The sequence below is a fragment of the Danio rerio genome, chromosome 6, assembly GCF_049306965.1.
Source record: "Danio rerio strain Tuebingen ecotype United States chromosome 6, GRCz12tu, whole genome shotgun sequence".
Taxonomy (NCBI): Eukaryota; Metazoa; Chordata; class Actinopteri; order Cypriniformes; family Danionidae; genus Danio; species Danio rerio.
In genome coordinates, this window is record NC_133181.1 from 15,012,735 (window position 1) to 15,031,609 (window position 18,875).

At 37.6% G+C, this 18,875-nt stretch overlaps 1 long non-coding RNA gene across 3 annotated transcripts in view; it reads left to right on the forward strand.

The window, feature by feature from the left end:
• The window catches only part of LOC103911185 (uncharacterized), a 44,381-nt gene that overhangs the window by 18,135 nt on the left and 7,371 nt on the right, over positions 1 to 18,875 (forward strand). For 2 of the 3 annotated variants that reach the window (XR_012407704.1, XR_012407705.1), the window contains exon 4: positions 17,055 to 18,372. This is a non-coding gene — a long non-coding RNA (uncharacterized lncRNA). Of the gene's footprint in view, positions 1 to 9,644; positions 9,752 to 17,054; positions 18,373 to 18,875 lie in introns of all 3 variants that reach the window. The other variant, XR_012407706.1, reaches the window with a different exon arrangement.

The following is an 18,875-nucleotide window of genomic DNA, read 5'->3' on the forward strand; positions in this document are numbered from 1 at the left end:
ACCAGATGTTCTCCGCCGCAAAGAGACTTTTAAAGGGCCAGAAGCGGGACGAGAGTGAATGCTCAACTGGGGCTCTGAATGGAGGACCGCGCTGGATTTTATACAGTGGAATTTCTGAAAATCATTTCTGTGTCATAAATAATACAAACAGAGGGCAGAGATGCCCAAACTAGGGCTCAAGGGCTAAAGTTGGCCCATGGTAACCTTTGATTTGGCCTGACATCTCCATCTGAGAAGAGAGGAGGAATGATGGGGATGGTTTAGAGATTGTCATTTCAGATCTAATGTAATTATTTATTTATTTTTTTATTGTTAAAACAAAAAAATTTTATTAAATGGTGTAAATTACTAAGATTGAGTGTAACTGTACACACTGTCACCAATAGACTTTGGTGAGCAAATCAAGGCAAAGGCAGATTCTACTTGACTAGTATATTTAGCGTTGAACTCCTCTGTGGAGTTATAAATATGAGGGTTTATGTTTTTATTGCAATAAGTTATTATTTTAAATGTTTTAAATGGGGTGTCACGGTGGCGCAGTGGGTAACACAATTGCTTCACAGCAAGAAGGTCGCTGGTTCGAGCCTCTGTTGGGTCAGTTGGCATTTCTGTGTGAAGTGTGCATGTTCTCCCTGTGTTCGAGTGGGTTTCCTCCCAATGTGTTCTGGTATAGGTGAACTGGGTATGCTAAATTGTCTGTGGTGTATGAGTGTGTTTGGATGTTTTTCAGTAATGGGTTGCAGCTGGAAGGGCATCCACTGCGTAAAACATATGCTGGATAAGTTGGCGGTTCATTCCACTATGGCGACCCCAGATTAATAAAGGTACTAAGCCAAAAAGAAAATGAATGAATGTTTTAAATGTTATAATGCATTAATTAATAAGATTTAAAGTCATGTTTTTTATTATTAAATATTATGAAATAAATAGGGGGTTCATTCTGCTGTGGCAACCCCTGATTAATGAAGGCACTTAACCGAAAAGAAAACGAAGGAACAAATGAAATAAATGAAGAAATTACCCATAGCAACTTTGATGTAGTTTGGTATTGGTATTGGTATTTAATGTAGAGCCCACGGCTCTCAATGCTATTTGGTTTTTGGCCCTTTATACAAAAAAATGTGGGCACCCCTGTACAAATGTGTAGGCTACCAATAAATCAACAACATAACCTTCTCATTCTAAATCAAAACTTAGAAATTGTTTTAGTTAATAGAGTCAGTACATCTCCGAAACAGTTAAAACAGTCCCTTTCCCATTTATGAATTAAAATATAATAAAACAACAACATGAAAATACAGGGAGAACATGTTTACAGCAGAGTCTAATCTAGCTATTGCCTTTTGAGTGTGATTATTGACTGAGCTTTGGAAACCACTGACCTCTTTTTTGGGTGACAGAGTAGTGGACGTGCCGCTGTGAACAATGACTGGAATCCTCTCTGATAATCTTATTCCTAAAATAGTTTTCTTACCAATCTCTGTTTTTGCTCACTGTCTTACAGGGACAGTTCAGTCAAAATGAAAACTTGCTGTTTTAGCTACTCAGCCTGTGCAATATAAGAAGTAGCAACGTTTTTTCCTCTGTAGATGTTTAAAGAAAATGTGGCTTTTGGCTATTTATGAAATGCAAGCAAACGGCTACCACACTTTGAGAGTCAAATAAATAAATAAATAATTAGGAAATATACAGGTGAAACTAAATTAGCACCTAAAGATTATGTTATACAATAGCTTCAAGTTGTACATAGCCAACTCTCCTGCTTCATTAAACTTATTTTTAAAAAACAGACTTGATATGTATGTATTTCTGGAGACAAAGAGCGTATATTTTATTATTATTATTTGTATTATTGTTATTATTATATTATTTTGCCCATTTTTATCAAATGCTAAATAACAATGCAGCTCGTTCTGTGAATCATATATCAGTTTACCAGTTTAATATTGTTGCACGTAAGCAAAGCTTTTTAGTTTCAGTTTTAAGTCATATCAAGTGTATGCATGATTAGAATAGGTTTAAATCACTCCTTAAAATCTGATGTTAAATTTAATCTGGATCAAGCTCAATCTGAGTAATAAGGAGCTTGCAGAAAATTCCTTTTTTGGTCCGATTTAGCCATCAATCTGATTACTAACACAGTATTTGTTTCATTTCAAATATAGCCATGGAGGTCCTCAGCCTTGGCAAAACTGTCCTGGAGCACAAGCTTTCTGTCGCATAATGATATATATGCAGGTGGAATATCACATGTGAGCTGACACTGAGGGAGGACACATGGTGTATTTTTCATCTAATTGGTATTCTGGATGTTGCAGCTTAAAAAAAGTAAGACTGAGGGTTAGTTCACCCTAAAATTGCACATAAAATTCTTCTTGGAGCTTTGTATGGTCACAGTTGAACCACTGAAGTGACATTAAATGCTTTGGCTGTGTTTTTGGTTCCTTTTCTGAACGTCTTAAGATTAGAGCTCTCAGATTTAATCTAAAATATCTTATTTTTTGCTTGAAGATAAATGAAGGAGGTTGGAATGACCTAAGTCCGAGTAATTAATAACATAATGGTAATTTCTTAATGAACTAAACCTTTAATTAATAGTGGTTTAAATATTGTTCCTTTTTTTTTTTTTTGCACAGATTAATTGACCACAGGAGCCAAGGGGATTAATTTAGTTTTGCCTACATGTGTGTTTTTGACTCTTAAAAATGATCATTAATATCAAAATAAGGAGCACAATTTCAGCTAATAATCTTACATAATGTTCTACCAAATAAAAAAGTCACAAGATAATGACCTGAGGGTGAGTAACTTAAGATTTTATTTTATTTTTTCGCTAAACTGTCCCTTTAAGTTAGCCCACAGATCAAACAAGATTTTAAAACAAACATGAACCTACATCACAACACCAAAACTGTATCCCTCAGCTGAGAGACACATTATAAAATCTATGTCGGTGCCTGCTGGGGAAACTCCAGAGAACACTTTGTTGTCTGATCTATTATTCATGCCTGTTCCTCAAAGAAACATCTGCACATCAGACGGTGATGTCTGATCGCTGCTTTCCCTTGCCTATTGGTCACAACCTCAAAAACCTCAAAGCTGATATTTCTACTATATTACTACAATTACATTTCAGTTCATTTAATTTATGGTACACAGCACAGAAAGTCAGGTCTGATCACAAATATGCAGCTTTCTATTATTTGAATAGAGGTAAAGTTGGTTTTATATTCACACATTCAGAGTTTCCCCTTAATAATATAATTTCTTTAAATTTTATTTGCAAACTCTAAATAGCAAAATCATATTAGCACTCAATGACTATCAAAGTACAACATTTAATAATGTTCAATAAACAATAAACAGTGTTAATGTTGTTTTCAAGCCACACTTCCGATAGAATTCCGATAGAATATTCAAAGTAACATGGTAAACAATATAGAGACTTCTAAATGAACGAATGTGGGAATATAAAACCAACTTTACCTCTATATTATTTGAAGGCTGTAGATGTATACTGGACATGAAATAGAACAAAAGCACTAGTTGTATGCGAATAAATTCAAATTTGGATGAATACTTACGAACAGTCTGCTCGAAGAAAGAATAATCTATTTTTGTGTTGATTTACACTCACTTTATTCGGTACACCCTACTAGGTTGGACCCACTTTTGCCACCATAGAGACTCATCAGACCAGGCGAAGTTTTTCCAATCTTCTTTTGTCCAATTTTGGTGGGCCTGTGTAAATTGTAGCCTCAGTTTCCTGTTCTTAGCTGACAGGAGCGACACCCGGTGTGGTTTTCTGCTGCTGTACCTCATCCGCCTCAAGGTTCGACGTGTTGTGCATTCAGAGATGCTCTTCTGCATACCTCAGTTGTAACGAGTGGTTATTTGAGTTACTGTTACCTTTTCATCAGCTATATTCTTTTATCTAATTTAGACATTTTTAAAAAAAGAATTAAAAAAAATCTATACAGTCCTCATCTGACTTGTTTTTTTAGTATTTTAACCAAATTAAATTTCATATTAACTCTTTTGAAATTTAAAATAGCAGATTGTCTTGACCTTGTCTACATGGCCAAATGCATTGAGTTGCTGCCTTGTAATTGGCTGATTAGAAACTTGCATTAACGAGCAGTTAGACAGCTGTATCTAAAGTGGCTGGTGAGTGTATATAGCTAATGGCATCAGCTTTTTTAAAAATCAGACATTTAGTGACAGTTAACAAAGCTAAATCCAAGGCATCCACATACATGTTATTGTTGGCATATACGCATGTTTTTTAATTTTTTCTCTGATTTGGTTTGCTAGGCAAAATATGTTTGCAAAAATGAACAGTTGTTTGTGCACTCCTGCTGTGAGCATGGCAGCATGAATGTTACACCCCACTGTAAATAGGTGAGTCATGTTTTAGCCCTCTCTCTCTCTCTCTCTCTCTCTCTCTCTCTCTCTCTCTCTCTCTCTCTCTGTTACACACACACACAGGCCTCCTCATTGAAAAAATAGATTTTTAAACAGCAAGAGGGTCTACTTTAGACATGTTGTTGACTAAACAACTTTGAAACTACGTGCCAATTACTTATAATTATAGGATTAATATAGTAAACTAGGTTTAAGAATGATGTGACATGTTGAGATGTAAATGTCTGTTGGGGACCTTCAAATGATGCGTTGACAGATAATAATCAGCAACCCACTAATACACTAATGGCTGCTATTTGACACATAGCTGTAAAGTTACATATAGTTAACAGACTGTCTAAATGGGACCATCACAAGTTAAATTAACAGGAAAAGCATGAAGTCAGGACATATTTACCCTAACTGAAAATGCAACTGTTTTATAAGATGGTTGGTTATTGTAGATATGAGATTGTATGGAAATATCATCATTTCAATCTTTTGTTGAAGATGTATGATGATGTTGTCCAATTATGTTTTCCCATTTAAATGCCACTCATTTTTATTTCACTTTGTGCTTGCGTTCAGAGCTTCCTGTGATCATTCATTCATTCATTCATTCATTCATTCATTCATTTTCCTTCAGCTTACTCCTTAATTTATTAGAGATCACCAAAGCGGAATGAACCGCCAACTATTCCAGCATATGTTTTACGCAGCGGATGCCCTTTTGGCTGCAACCCAGTACTGGGAAACTCCCACACACTCTCGCATTCACACTCATGGCCAGTTTATTCAATTCACTTATAGTGCATGTCTTTGGACTGTGGGGGAAACCCAAGCGAACACGGGGAGAACATGCAAACTCCACAAAGATATTACCGATCATTTTTTTGTGATCAACAAACAGTAAAACAAGTATCTTATTTTCAATAACCTGTTTCACTTTGATGTACATCACAATGTGTAAAATAAGATCACTTCAGTTATTTGCAACATCCCTGATGTTGAATCAACTGTTTTGATTATTAAACTTTAGATTAGGGAGCACAAATTCGCTATTAGTTTGTTGCTTAATAGCAATCATATCCTTTAATACATAAAGGATACAAAATCTGTCATTGCAGTATCTTCTCAAAATAGTACATTTTTGTTCCTGACAGGTCCTTAAAGGTACATATTAATACCTAAAAAACAGGGTGTGAATTATACATTACATTGACGATCAATGGGGGTATTCTTTTTTGGTAGTAGTTTGGTAATGCATGCTTCAGTGAATCAAATTTATGAATGTATTTCAATTGCCCACTAGCCACTGTCCATCATGGCCTCCTAACCATATCACAATTGGGTTCATCACTCTGTCTCCTCTCCACCAACAATCAGCAGGGGCCTCATGTTCAAAGACTTGCGTTGAATTTAATACTAAAACATTGCATACAGACAGCTGTAAATGTATGTAAGCAGTAAAAAAAAATCCGATGTGTGAAGGCTCCTACCCTGTATAAATATGGTAATGACTCCACTTTGGCAAAACCAAACGAAAAAGCAATGGCAAAAGCAAGCAAGAAGAGAAACTTCACTGCATGTGAATTGGAGGTGCTCCTATCGGAGGTAGACCAGAGAAAAACGGTGTTATTTGTAAGTTTGTCCTCAGGAATTAAAAACAAAAGAAAAAAAATAGAGTGGGAAAGTTTAGCTGATGCGGTTAACGCAGTGTGGTTTGAACATCGCACTGTGAGTGAATTAAAAAAGAAATAGTCTGTCAAAGTGTGGAACGAACAGGTGGGGGTGGGGGGTAAACTAACACCCTTTGAGGAGAGAGTTGCCTCAATTATGGGTGACACTTTACTGTCTGGAGTAGTATTCGTGTATGTGGGGGACACAGATGTATTAGAGGAACACTTTGTTAGGGCAGTATAGCAGCACCCCTACGCTATCAAGGCAGCACCCTCGGCATTTCATCTGCACAATCGCCCGCTCTACAACTGACCGAATGGGCATCATTGTATTTGCGCTCTTGGTCAGTTTGTGGGTTGTTGAGGGGAATTAACAGCCACATCTTTAATGGATAACCGCAGTCTCCTGATATGCAGTTAAATAATTACACTCAATAAAATAAAAATGAAAAACCCAACCGAAACAATATGTTTAATACATCACTCACCAAGAAGCCACACATCGCGCGTTTGTGAGTATGAATGAATCATGGGTTGACCAAGGCCACCTTGCCACAATATTGTATACATTTGCAAATACTTTTATATGTTCTAAATCACATAATTGGTGAAAAAAAAAAAAAAAAATATATATATATATATATATATATATATATATATATATATATATATATATATATATATATATATATATATATATATATATATATAGTCAATTAACCAATTTTATCAATTATAAATAAATAGCAATGTTTTTCACGTGTTGGTGCTCTACTTTGTAGTGTGCAATTTAACATAATTACCTCTAGGAGTCGTCAATGGAAATAAAATAAACACACACAAGAAATGCACGAACGCCAGACATGAAGTTGGTGTGGACCAACGCACATTCTCACGTTAATTTCATTGTTAGTAAATCCAAATATGTGCGTGAAACCTGCCGTGCGCAAAGTTTTTGTGCGTGGTGGTGGATGAGGAGATTCTCCCCAATGTGTAAAGCACTTTGAGTGTCCAGAAAAGCTATATAAATGTAAGGAATTAATTAACTAATAATTAAATTAATATTTTTTTTTGTGTTTTGAGAGATAGTTAGTGACTATTTTAGAGGTTACTGTCGGTCAAACTGTAGAAATTATGTCTAATTTTTCTTTTTGTAAGGCTACATGCAGATATCAACACCTATTTTACAAGAAGCATGTTTTGTGAGTACTATAAGATGTCTATCGGTGCTCTAGAACATGCCAGTTTTAGACTGTTGAATCATATTTTTCCTAGCATTGATTGGCATGATTATGCATTCCCAATGGTATTAACCATTAAAGACGGGTCAAATGTATATTTATATTATACATTTTTAATTATTAATATTTAAGATATAAATCAGAGATCAGAGAAAGCTATTTCTTACCATTAAAGGGCTGATCCCCCATACATCTTGTTTTGATTTCCTTCAGGGGGATCTAGCGTTAATTAGGGGGTCCATCCCCCCTAATCCACCTGTAATTTGCACCCTGCTGAAAAGTACAAATATGGACCTCATAGTACCCTAAAAATACTAGTATGCAGCTGTAAAGTACAAGTGCACATTTTGAAAAAGTACCGCCTCAACGGCAGCTTATTTCTAAGAGTGCTTGCATGTTTTTGTTCTTTACAAAGTACATATTAATATGCTATTCTACATGACCATATTTTAGATCCATAAACCAACCCAGTTCCTTTGGGTAAAAAAAAACGTGGATAAAAAAACTCTTAGTTATTACTGAATATGTGCTTTCTAATCTAAAGTATTACATTGACTTTTAAAAATACAGAGAAACAATTAAAAATCTGTCCTCATTTGCTTTGGGGGGCTGATATCCCTGACCATAAACCTGCTGAACAGCTTCATTAAACTGAGTGATAGTGCTCCTCATAACCTGAAATTAAAACATGTTGCCATAGCTTTCATCAGTGTTCCACGCGACTCGCTGCGAGGCCACTCTAAATATAGCTCTCAACGCCTCTATTATATAACAATATGCTCTAAATTCAATTGAAACGGCACCGTGCTGCACTGCCGAACGTGTCTGCCTCTTCTGCATGCTGTAGCCAAAGCAACTTCGCATTTCTGTTGAGTCATAAGCATTCTATTCATGAACGCTCGTCTCTCTGACTCACGCCGGGGTTGAACTTTTCGTCTCCGATCGAAGAAGCAGTATGTTATTAATTGACTGTTAATATGTTACAGAGCCTTGATCTGCCGTTGTGCTGGGTGTGAGTCACGGTGTTTGTTTTCTTCTTCAGGGTTGAGCTAAATTCATTTCACGGTCCCTGGTGTGTCATACTATACAGGATACATCAAACCTGTGATTGCCTGGTGCTCCCTGTAATTGAAGGGAACGATTCTCTTTCATTCAGAGCTGTAATTTTGAAAATCTCCCTTTGATTGATGACGGACGAGCGTGGTTATGTGAATGTGTGGAAAGGGATACGGGAGTGTTTAGGCAAATAAAGCATCAAGTTTAACGGTAAAAATAACATTGGTAGAACAGATCAAGTCTGAGTGCATCAACAAAAGTATACACAAGTATATCGATAAAATGTTATTTTTACTGAAAATAAGGGGGGAAACACATTCATTTAGGGTTTCCATGTTTTATGTAAACTTTTTGTACTGTTCAGTGTTGTCCCTATAATTAAAGGTTCATTAGTGGTTCCATTAAGAACCATTAATTTTACCATTTCATTCCATTATACACTACCTGCTAAAAGTCTTGTCACCTATCCAAGTTTTAGGAACAACAAGTAATAACTTGACTTCTAGTTGATCATTTGGTATCAAAAGTGGCTTATATAAAAAGCAAAGGCCTCTAGATTACACTTATTTTACCAAAATGAAATGTGATCATGCCTTGATTTTTAATTATTTAATTAGGACAGTAAAGTCTGACGTTGGTTAGACAAAAGTCTTGTCACTTAACAGAAATAATGTACAGTATAGAATATAAAGTCATGATGCAGGGGAAAAAAAAGTGAAGTTTCATAAACTAATTTTGAGAGGAGCACGTGATATGATTGAGCACTGCTGGCCACTCATCTGTACTCAGTAATAATCCAATCAGCGTGATCCTAGCTTACTATAAATGGATCATTTTCTTTTTACTGCTCTATCTTCGTTTTGGAAGAATCCCCCCTTCCACCCCATCTCCTCCTTTCCTCCCTTTTCTAAAGGGGGAGCTATCAAGTCCTGCCTGATCTCGGATCCCCTGATCCCGGGACAGCATGCCAAACCTGCTATAAATGCTAAGCATATCTAAGTGGGAACTCTTGAATTAATATTGTGTGTGACTCCTATGAGCTTGGACGACTGCATTCATGTATCCCTGCAATGGCTTAAATAACTTATTAATAAAGTCATCTGGATTGGCAAAGAAAGCATTCTTGCAGGACTTGTTCATCAAGATTCTTTGGATTCATCTTCAATGACTCCTCCTTCATCTTACCCCAGACATGCTTAATAATGTTCATATCTGGTGACTGGGCTGGCCAATCCTTAAGCACCTTGACCTTCTTTGCTTTCAGGAACTTTAATGTGGATGCTGAAGTTTGAGAAGGAGCGATTAAAGCTGTTCTGAAGGCAAAAAGGAGTCCAACCAGGTACTAGTAAGGTGTACCTAATGAAGTGGCCGGTGAGTGTATATTCATGGAACATGTTCTTTACTTAATATTTGGATGATATTTGGCATGAAAGAAAAAGATTTCACCTATACTATGCATTTGTTGGCTATTGCTAAACACCTGTGCAACATTTAGTTGTCCAAGGTCACAAACACTGATATCTTCTAAAAGTTTCCCACTTTAATTTACACAACAAAACTGAATCATGTCATCTATAGTATTTTGAGCACCATTCATAGAATTCAAAAATAACAAAATGCACATCACAAAGGGCTTTATCATATTTCTTTGTTAGATAAAATGCCACATTATGTTCTTCTTTTGAAAGAAATACCACTGAAATGCCCTGAAAGCCTGCTGTTGCTATAACGCAACATCCACAAGCATCTGATCGATGCACGAACATAAGCTGTTATTTCAGTGTTGTAATTTCATCCATTATTTATGGTTATTACATTCTATTCAGTCAGTCATGTGCAACTTAGGCACTCTTGTGAATTCCATCCATGCACTAAGTTGATATGTATTTACTTCTGGTGTAATCAAAAAAGAAACACCACAATAGTAGAGGAATCAACACTACCTGACAAAAGTCTTGTCGTCTCTACAAATTTTCGGAAAAACAAATCATAATTTGTCTTCTAGTTGATCATTTGATATCAGAAGTTAATTATATGAAAGGCAAAAGTCTCTATTATGCTTATTTACCAAAATTAAATATGATCATGTCTTGATTTTTAATTATTTAATTAGGACAGTAAGGTCTGACTTTGCTTAGACAAAAGTCTTGTCACTTAACAGAATATTGTACAGTATAGAACACAGGTGTCAAACTCAGTTCCAAAAGGGCCGCAGCTCTGAACAGTTTAGTTCCAACCCTAATTAAACACATCTGATCAAACTAATTGAGTCCTTCTGGCTTGTTTGAAACCTACAGGTAAGTGTGTTGGAGCAGGGTTGGAACTAAACTGTGCAGGGCTTCGGCCCTCCAGGAATTGTGTTTGACACCCCTGGTATAGAAGATAAAGTCATGGTGAAGTGGAAAAGGAATTAATATTGTGTATGACTCGTTTATCAAGATTCTTTGGATTCATCTTCAATACCTCCTCCATCTTACCCCAGACATGCTCAATAATGTTCATGTCTGGTAACTGGGCTGGCCAATCTTTGAGCACCTTGACCTTCTTTGCTTTCAGGAACATTGATGTGGAGGCTGAAGTTTGAGAAGGGGTGTTATCCTGCTGAAGAATCTGCCCTCTCCTGTGGTTTGTAATGGGCAGCACAGATGTCTTTGATACCTCAGGCTGTAGATGTTGCCATCCACTCTGAATGCAACCCAAATCATGATTTTTTCTTCACTAAACTTGACTAATTTCTGTGAAAATCTTGGCTGTATGCGGGTTCCAATAGGTCTTCTGCAGTATTTGTGATGATTGCAATTCAACAGATGATTTACAGGAAAACTCTACCCTATATGCCTCTTTTCCAAATGATCAACTGTAAGTCAAGTTATTATTTGCTGCTCTCACTACTGGGGTTAATGACAAGACTTTTGTCAGTGTAGTAACTACATTCCAGAACCAGAAGTGAAAAACAATTCTTATATTTATAACCCCATTTGTAAACTGAGATTAATTAATCTATGTTCATTAAAATAGTATTGTATTGACAAATATGACCCTGGCGACGCAGTGGCGCAGTGGGTAGCACGTTTGCCTCACAGCAAGAAGCTCGCTGGTTCGATCCTCGGCTCAGTTTCTGTGTGGAGTTTGCATGTTCTCCCTGCTTTCGCGTGGGTTTCCTCCGGGTACTCCGGTTTCCCCCACAGTCCAAAGACATGCGGTACAGGTGAATTGGGTTGGCTAAATTGTCCGTAGTGTGTGAGTGTATGTGTGGATGTTTCCCAGAGATGGGTTGCGGCTGGAAGGGCATCTGCTGCGTAAAAACTTGCTGGATAAGTTGGCGGTTCATTTCGCTGTGGCAACCCCAGATTAATAAAAGGACTAAGCCGACAAGAAAATTAAATGAAATGAATTATGACCCTGGGCCACAAAATCAGTCATATATTTGGAAATTGGGGTTTATGCTTTATCTGAAAGCTGAATAAACAATCCTTCCATTCTTGCATAGACCATTTTTAGGTATGTAAACAAAAACAATGGTCCAACGTATTTCCTGTTGTACATTTTTAATGTCTTTGGCTTCAGAGAATCTATAAAGAGCTACAAATTGATAAATAAAGTTATCATAGCTGTTTTAACGATAAGTTATGATTGAATTGCCTCTTGTTACAATTACGAAATAGGTTTATAACAAGCAGGGAATGTTTATAGGCCAATGACATGACCACATTGAAATGGTTTAGGGGACCATATTTAGCAGTGAGACAACTAAAGGGGTCAAAATGGTTTGCAAAGTGCAAACTTTTACCAATGACGAAATGTTAAAAACAAAGAAACCAATAGTGACTTTGTCTTTGATTCCCAATTAGTCCAGACTTTTTCTGGGTCTCTATTCTCTTCATTCAGCACTTTACATTCCAGTCACGCTCATTAAAAAAAGCAGCAGGGAGAGATTTGGTAAAAGAATCTGAATCAAGCAAATGTATGCATTCTTCCGCGTTTTCAGTGCTTGTGCAGACTCATTTACCACGACTCCAGCTCACACCTACCCACACACCCACCTCTGCAACCTGAACCTCTGAAGATCCTGTAGTCATGGAGATATACCTTGGTCATGAGAAAGAGAGAGACTAGAGAAAGAGCAGAGCTGACTCATGGAACTACTAGATTTTTCAAGAGGCAGAGTGATCCACAAAGCAAAAATAACTTTCTGAAGACAAAAGAAATAGCAATTGTTCGAAGCAATCGTTTGTAATAAAATTTGAAAAACCATTTGTAGTATTGTAATATCACTTTATTTCACAAACTGTACTCGTGGGCTTTCGGTGAAAAGAGTCTGGTAGTAGGCGACTACTAAAATAGACTCCATGAGACGTGTCCTAGTTGTGTCACCTCCTAAAATAACTGCGTGGCTCAAAATAATAACACCGTTCAAGTCAAATTGATTAGACCTCCTGTGAAAGTGTAATTCTCTAAAAGTGCTTTTAACGGAGAGTTTTTCAACACATTTGCACACATAATAGTTGTAATTTCTTATACTGTATAATATTTTTGTAGATAATTTGCAAGATAATATTCAGCTTAAAGTGACTTCCAGTGAGTTCTTATACTTCCAAGAAGTCATGTTAAATGAACACAAATATTTTGACGAAAAAAACACAAAACAGTGTTGAAGATACATCATCTAGATCAGGGGTCACCAACATGGTGCCCGTGGGCACCAGGTAGCCCGCCAGGTTCACATGAGTTGCCTGCAGGCCTGTTTTAAAAATAGCTCACCATAGCACCACATATGAGTAAGCTGCATCTAATATTTTTATAGGTATTCTTTTTAAATTACACTTGCATTGGTGTAAATTTGAAAATTACTTTGTTATATATTAAAAAAAAAAAGTTTAAAAACTATTTCAGACAAATGAAGTGTTGCATATTGATATTTATCTAACTTGTTAAATCATTGTTGACAACTACTGTGAGAAATCATTAACATGATCAATGTCTTCACATAGATGAATATGATTAATTATTAATAATAACATATAATTAAAAGTAAATTAAGAAAAATGTGTTATTTAATAACTGATAGCCCTTCACACTAATTGGCACCCAAGTAGCTCTCAGCTTCCAAAATGTTGGTGACCCCTGATCTAGATGCACTGTCAGTGACATATCCTAGGGTCATAGGGGGATTTGTGTCTTTCAGCAGCAGACACCCTCACCCAGGTGACCCAGCTGAGGTTGATTTTTTTTATTTTATTTGCTTGTTTATTTAACAGGGACGAAACACTTGACATTGTTTTACAAAGATAACCGATGTTGCGTACATAGGGCATATAGCGTAAAGCTAATTTTGCAGCCCTCGTCTCTGGTTAGGCTTTACATTAAAAAATAAAAAAAACAACCAAGAATAAAATACAACAAACATGTACAATATATACAGAGCCACAAACAAAAAAAGCAAGTCAATCTGCATAAAGAGAAATGTAAATGTGACCAACCTGAAAGAAGTATATTTAATGTTCACATTGCTGTAAAGATTTCAACCATTCTTTCAGCTTTATAGGAAAACTGGGATTTCCTACTGTATTTCTGTGGAAATCACAGATTGGGAGTTCTGTGATCAAACCCCAGTTTGCATTCCACTAGCCATCACCAACAGATCAGCTTCACCAACAGACCTAATGGCCCTCTTTTTACCTGCTATTGCTAGGCCTAGTTGGTTGAAGGCCGCACTCACTCTATGCTATCTGAACCGTTTCCCGGATCATTTGAGAAGTGTTAGTGCTCTGAATCTGGCTCGGGCACGGTTTACTTGGCAGGTCCTAGCCTGGTTGGAAGAGGTGTGCCTAAGCGCGGTTCACTTGGGCTTTGGCGCGGTACGCTTGTAGTGTCAGTGCAAAGTGCACCTGAGCCTGAAACTGAAGACGAGACGTGACTTTTAAGGGACTGTTTCACATGTGTTTATCCATCATTCTTACTGTTCAATGAACACAAACCATCGTAGTTTATTAAAGTCGCAAACCCCTCAATGCACGTAAGCTGCACCTTTAGCAAACCTCTTAATGACTTTATGATTGTTTACGAGCGTCAAAGGTGGCTGATCTGTTCGGCGAAATATTTGACAGCGTGTCACTGTAAATCAAACGACTAAAACGGTATAACTAAAGCAATGTCCACTGTGCTGAGCGAGAGCTCTTCTTACTGAACAGTGCATCATGGATAACGCAAGCGTGCTCAGGCCCATATGCATGCCGTGCTTTGGCCCGGTTCAAGGCACTTCCTGGCACTTCTCTACTAGCTCCCGGTACTTTAAGCGTTTCCTTTCATTTGCTTTCTTCATCCGCTGTTCCCAGGGCACTATAAGTTCAAGCGTAATCCACTGTCACAAATACACAAATTATATTAATTTACAGTTCAAGTCAAAATGATTAGGCCTCATGTGAAAATGTAATTCTTTGAATTGAAAGTGCCTTTTAATGGAGAGAATTTTTTTAAACACATTTGTAAACACAATAGTGTTAAAGGGGTGGTCCAGAGTGTAATTTCAAGGCTTGGTTGTGTTTATAAGATGCAAAGCAATGTGTGCTCATGCTTCACGTGCAGAAAATCAGATAATTTTTTTCATAAATCTTACTTTGATTATATACAGCTACTCTGCTAACATGAAAACGTTTCCTAGTTCCACTGAAGGGCCTGCCCTCAAAAGACTCTGATTGGTCAGCTATATGCTGTGATTCGGCTCCACGTCACCAGTAATGCTGCGGTCACACTAGAGTTTGTGTGTGCGAAATTCTGTCGTGCGGCGCTGCGAAAAGGGGCGGGATTAAACAAGATTATTAGAAATTTTTAAAAGCGAGCGATTGGTCCATGTTTTAAATTTCTGTCCAAAGAGGTCATGTTTTGATTCTCGGTTGGTCTCACGCAGTCAAGTGATGTGATTTCGCAGGTCAGAGTCCACCAAGCTTGAACTTTGCACCGCAGCAACCTGCGAGACTTGACGCATGACCCCGCGTTTGGTCACATTTATCAGGCTTGCGTTTCCACTTCTAAAAGGGTACCAATGGTCCACAGTAAAGCTGTACGGGTCATTCACACATCATATGAAAAGCACTTCTCACAAAACAGATGCTTTATACACAAAATGTTTATTACTGTTTTTTCTAAAAACTATGATTATAAGTGCAGATTAAGGTGCAGATATAACTTACTGTAACGTCTGCAATTAATGCTACATATATGAACACATAAAGACCCCTACAGTCTCTGATATGTTACCACTTACAGAAAAACTGCACACAACATACATTTAGTCCTTATTTAGGTTCAAAAACAACATGCAACATAGCCCACAGTCAGTGCAAACCTCTCATCTGTCTTTAATCTTCAGTAGCACATGTAGCCTCTTGTTAGAAAGTACTTTTATCGTTCTGAGTTCATAATAGTCCAGAAGGTGATGATAATAGTTAAACATGGCAGTTTGTTTATGTTTTAGGTTGCTGACACATTATTTGCTGCTGTTTTTTATGGCTTCGCGGGCTCGTTGTTAATATGAGCCCAAAAAGTTTGTTATTTCAAATATAGACAAGATTGCAGGTTCTCTGGAGAAAGTGAAACCGCTTGCACTTTTAGACGGGCTCGTAAAACAACAAAAAGGCACAGCAGGTTTTGTTTCTCTTGGCTTTGTGGCTGTTCATCAAGACGACAAGGTTTGTTTGAGCTTGAGTCGACCCTGGCTAGTTATTATATGTATATATTATTACGGTGTAATGTCTCAGCTGTGTATTTAAAACATGGCGGTTCCTTTGTTTTCATTCTGGCTTGTTGCTGACATATCTCTGTAAACCAGTAGCTTTCAGCTGCGCGTCTAGCTCTGCCTTTTGCCGAAAAAGTTGTATGGTACGCCTTTTGACAGTGGAAACAACCATAAAAGCGTACCGAACCATACCGTACCACTCAATGGAAACGGGCCGTCAGAGTAGCTATTAGCAGTGTACGGGACCAATGTTTATTTATTTTTTTCTCTGAAGTTATTTTTCTGTAATATACAGTGGCACTGTTGACAGGAGAATAGTGCAGGATGTGGAATGTGACCTGTGTGAGTTTTGATTGATTTTACTGCTGCAACATGAGTTAGGCGAGTTAAACAGCACATACATCCAGAGAACATATTTTTTCTGCTTGTTCAACCTTTTTTTTTTTAAATTGAGCGTAATAAACACAAATCTTGAGTTTTTTGGAGCCAACTTAATTGTTGTATGTTCAATCCACTTGAATTTGTAAAAACAATTAGGTTAGCTTAATCGATTTGTGTTGAAGGAATGAAGGAACAGTGTGGAACTGTTCACAATCGGAACTGTTCACAATCAATTTGTGTTGGGACAACATGAAGGAATTAAGTTAACTTATTTGTATTTACAAATTTAAGTTGATTGAACATACACCAATTAAGTTGTCCCCCCCAAAAAAACTCAAGAATTGTGTAGATTCAGTTTATTTTAATTAAGTAGTTTGAACAAAAAGCAAACATCAGTGCAGAAAATATTTGAAAGAAAAATATGTATAGATATATATGAAAGCTTTCTATTGACAGGAATATCTGGGAGCTGTTTAAACACTGTTGTACTTGTAAACATATTTTCCAGTGACAAATACAACCTCTCACATGTCTATCACTCTATTTCTGTCTTTGTAGGACGGCTGATCCAGAGGCGGTCTCTTAACACCATCTCTATTGTCATTCCCCTATTTGAATCCATTTACACCCTCTCCAATGGTCTTGTGCTGGGAGCTGCTGGTTTTCACGCATGCGGATGAGGCCAGGGAGGGCATCGTGTTGGCCGAGGTGGGAGACTGTTGGCTGCCCTGGGGGAGGAGTATGAGCTAGGTGTAGGAAATGCAAGTAAACAGATTAAGCCCTCGGGCCTCCAGCGGTGTTTAGAGTGAGATCGGGAGCTCCTGAGGGCCAACAGCTACACCCTAAAATAAGTTAGAGCCTCTGTTAGAAACATCAAGCCCTTCCCCCCAAACCTTTGTCCCAAATGCAGCTAAGAGCTGATTGAGTGTGTGGGGACTTGCCTCGGCTTTGGCTAATAGACTGATACAAAGTAGGCCAGCTGCCGTGCTGATGTGTCTGAGCGGCTGCTGTGTGTGCCTGCTTGCTTTAAGCTAGCTTCAGGGTAACTGGAGCGTAAGAGAAATCGGAATTTAACACACACAGACAGATGAAAACATCAATTTAGTTTAATAAAAGGTTTAAATGTATTGTTCATCCACCTCGGGATAGGTGTTTGGGATGAGCAGGGCACAAACTAACACTGTCTAAGTGGAAACGTTGCACTCGTGCCATTAGCATAACAACATGTACAGTTTTACTAGCTGCTATATCAACACTATATGGGAACACAATGGCAACATTTACTTTATTTCACCCAAAAATGTACATTTACAAACTATTTACTCATCCCTGAGTGGTTCTAAATCGTCATGAGTTTCTGTCTTCTGTTGTAAACAAAATAGAATATTTTGAAAAGAGCTGACTATTGACTTTCATAGTAAGAAAAACAAATAATATGGAAGTCAATGGTTACAGGTTTCCATCAATTTTTGTCTTAAAGGGCACCCAAATCATCTTTTGGAAGCTGTTTGTACACAACTGTGTGTAGGTATTGTGAATCTACAGTCATATTGGAGTAATATGAAGATAACAAGAGTCTTTTTTTGTATTTCCTGACGTTAAAATAGCATCCAAATCCCTCCCATTTTGAGGTTCGCCGCAACGTCACTTAGGCCCTGTTTACACTAATGCGTTTTTGTTTTAAAACGCATAAGTTTTGGTACGTTTTTCGAGCACCGAAAACGGAGCATTTCGAAAACGCTGAAGAGGCCGTTTTCCTTCTAAATCGTTGCTGCTCCGTCTCAGTGTGGATGGAGGAAAACGGAGACATCTGAAAACGGAGGCGGGGCTGCAGACATTCACCTCTCTGATTGGGGCTTTTCCTCAATATTAAAGGGTCACGAAACACCAAAACACATTTTTTGAGCTGTTGACAGTCGTATATGTGTCCCACACTGCTAAAAATACTATTAGGACACCTATATTTCACTAAAAAGTGTAAATTGGTTGTTTTTGCGTTATTTCAAGCAAATTCGTACTTCCTGTTTGAAACGAATTTTTGAAGCTGCGTCACGGTCATGACATAATAGCGTTGTATTCCAGCGTGCAGACTGGGCGTCTGTGCCTGAGTGAGTCTTATTACGTCTTACAGTGTGATGCATTAATGCATGAGTAAGGCTTGGTTCAAACCAATCAGCGCGCTCTATTGTGCAACTTCATTAATATTCATTACTGTCACCGCGTTTACGCCACAGAGACGCCACATTGTGTTGGCAAAACAAGCGTGAAGTGTTGCTTTTATAGTTTGCTGCCATTAAGTTTCGTTTTCATTTTCTCTCTGTGAGAGCTCAGCTGGATCACGTGTGGATTAACAGTGTACGCTACGCTCGACAACAATAA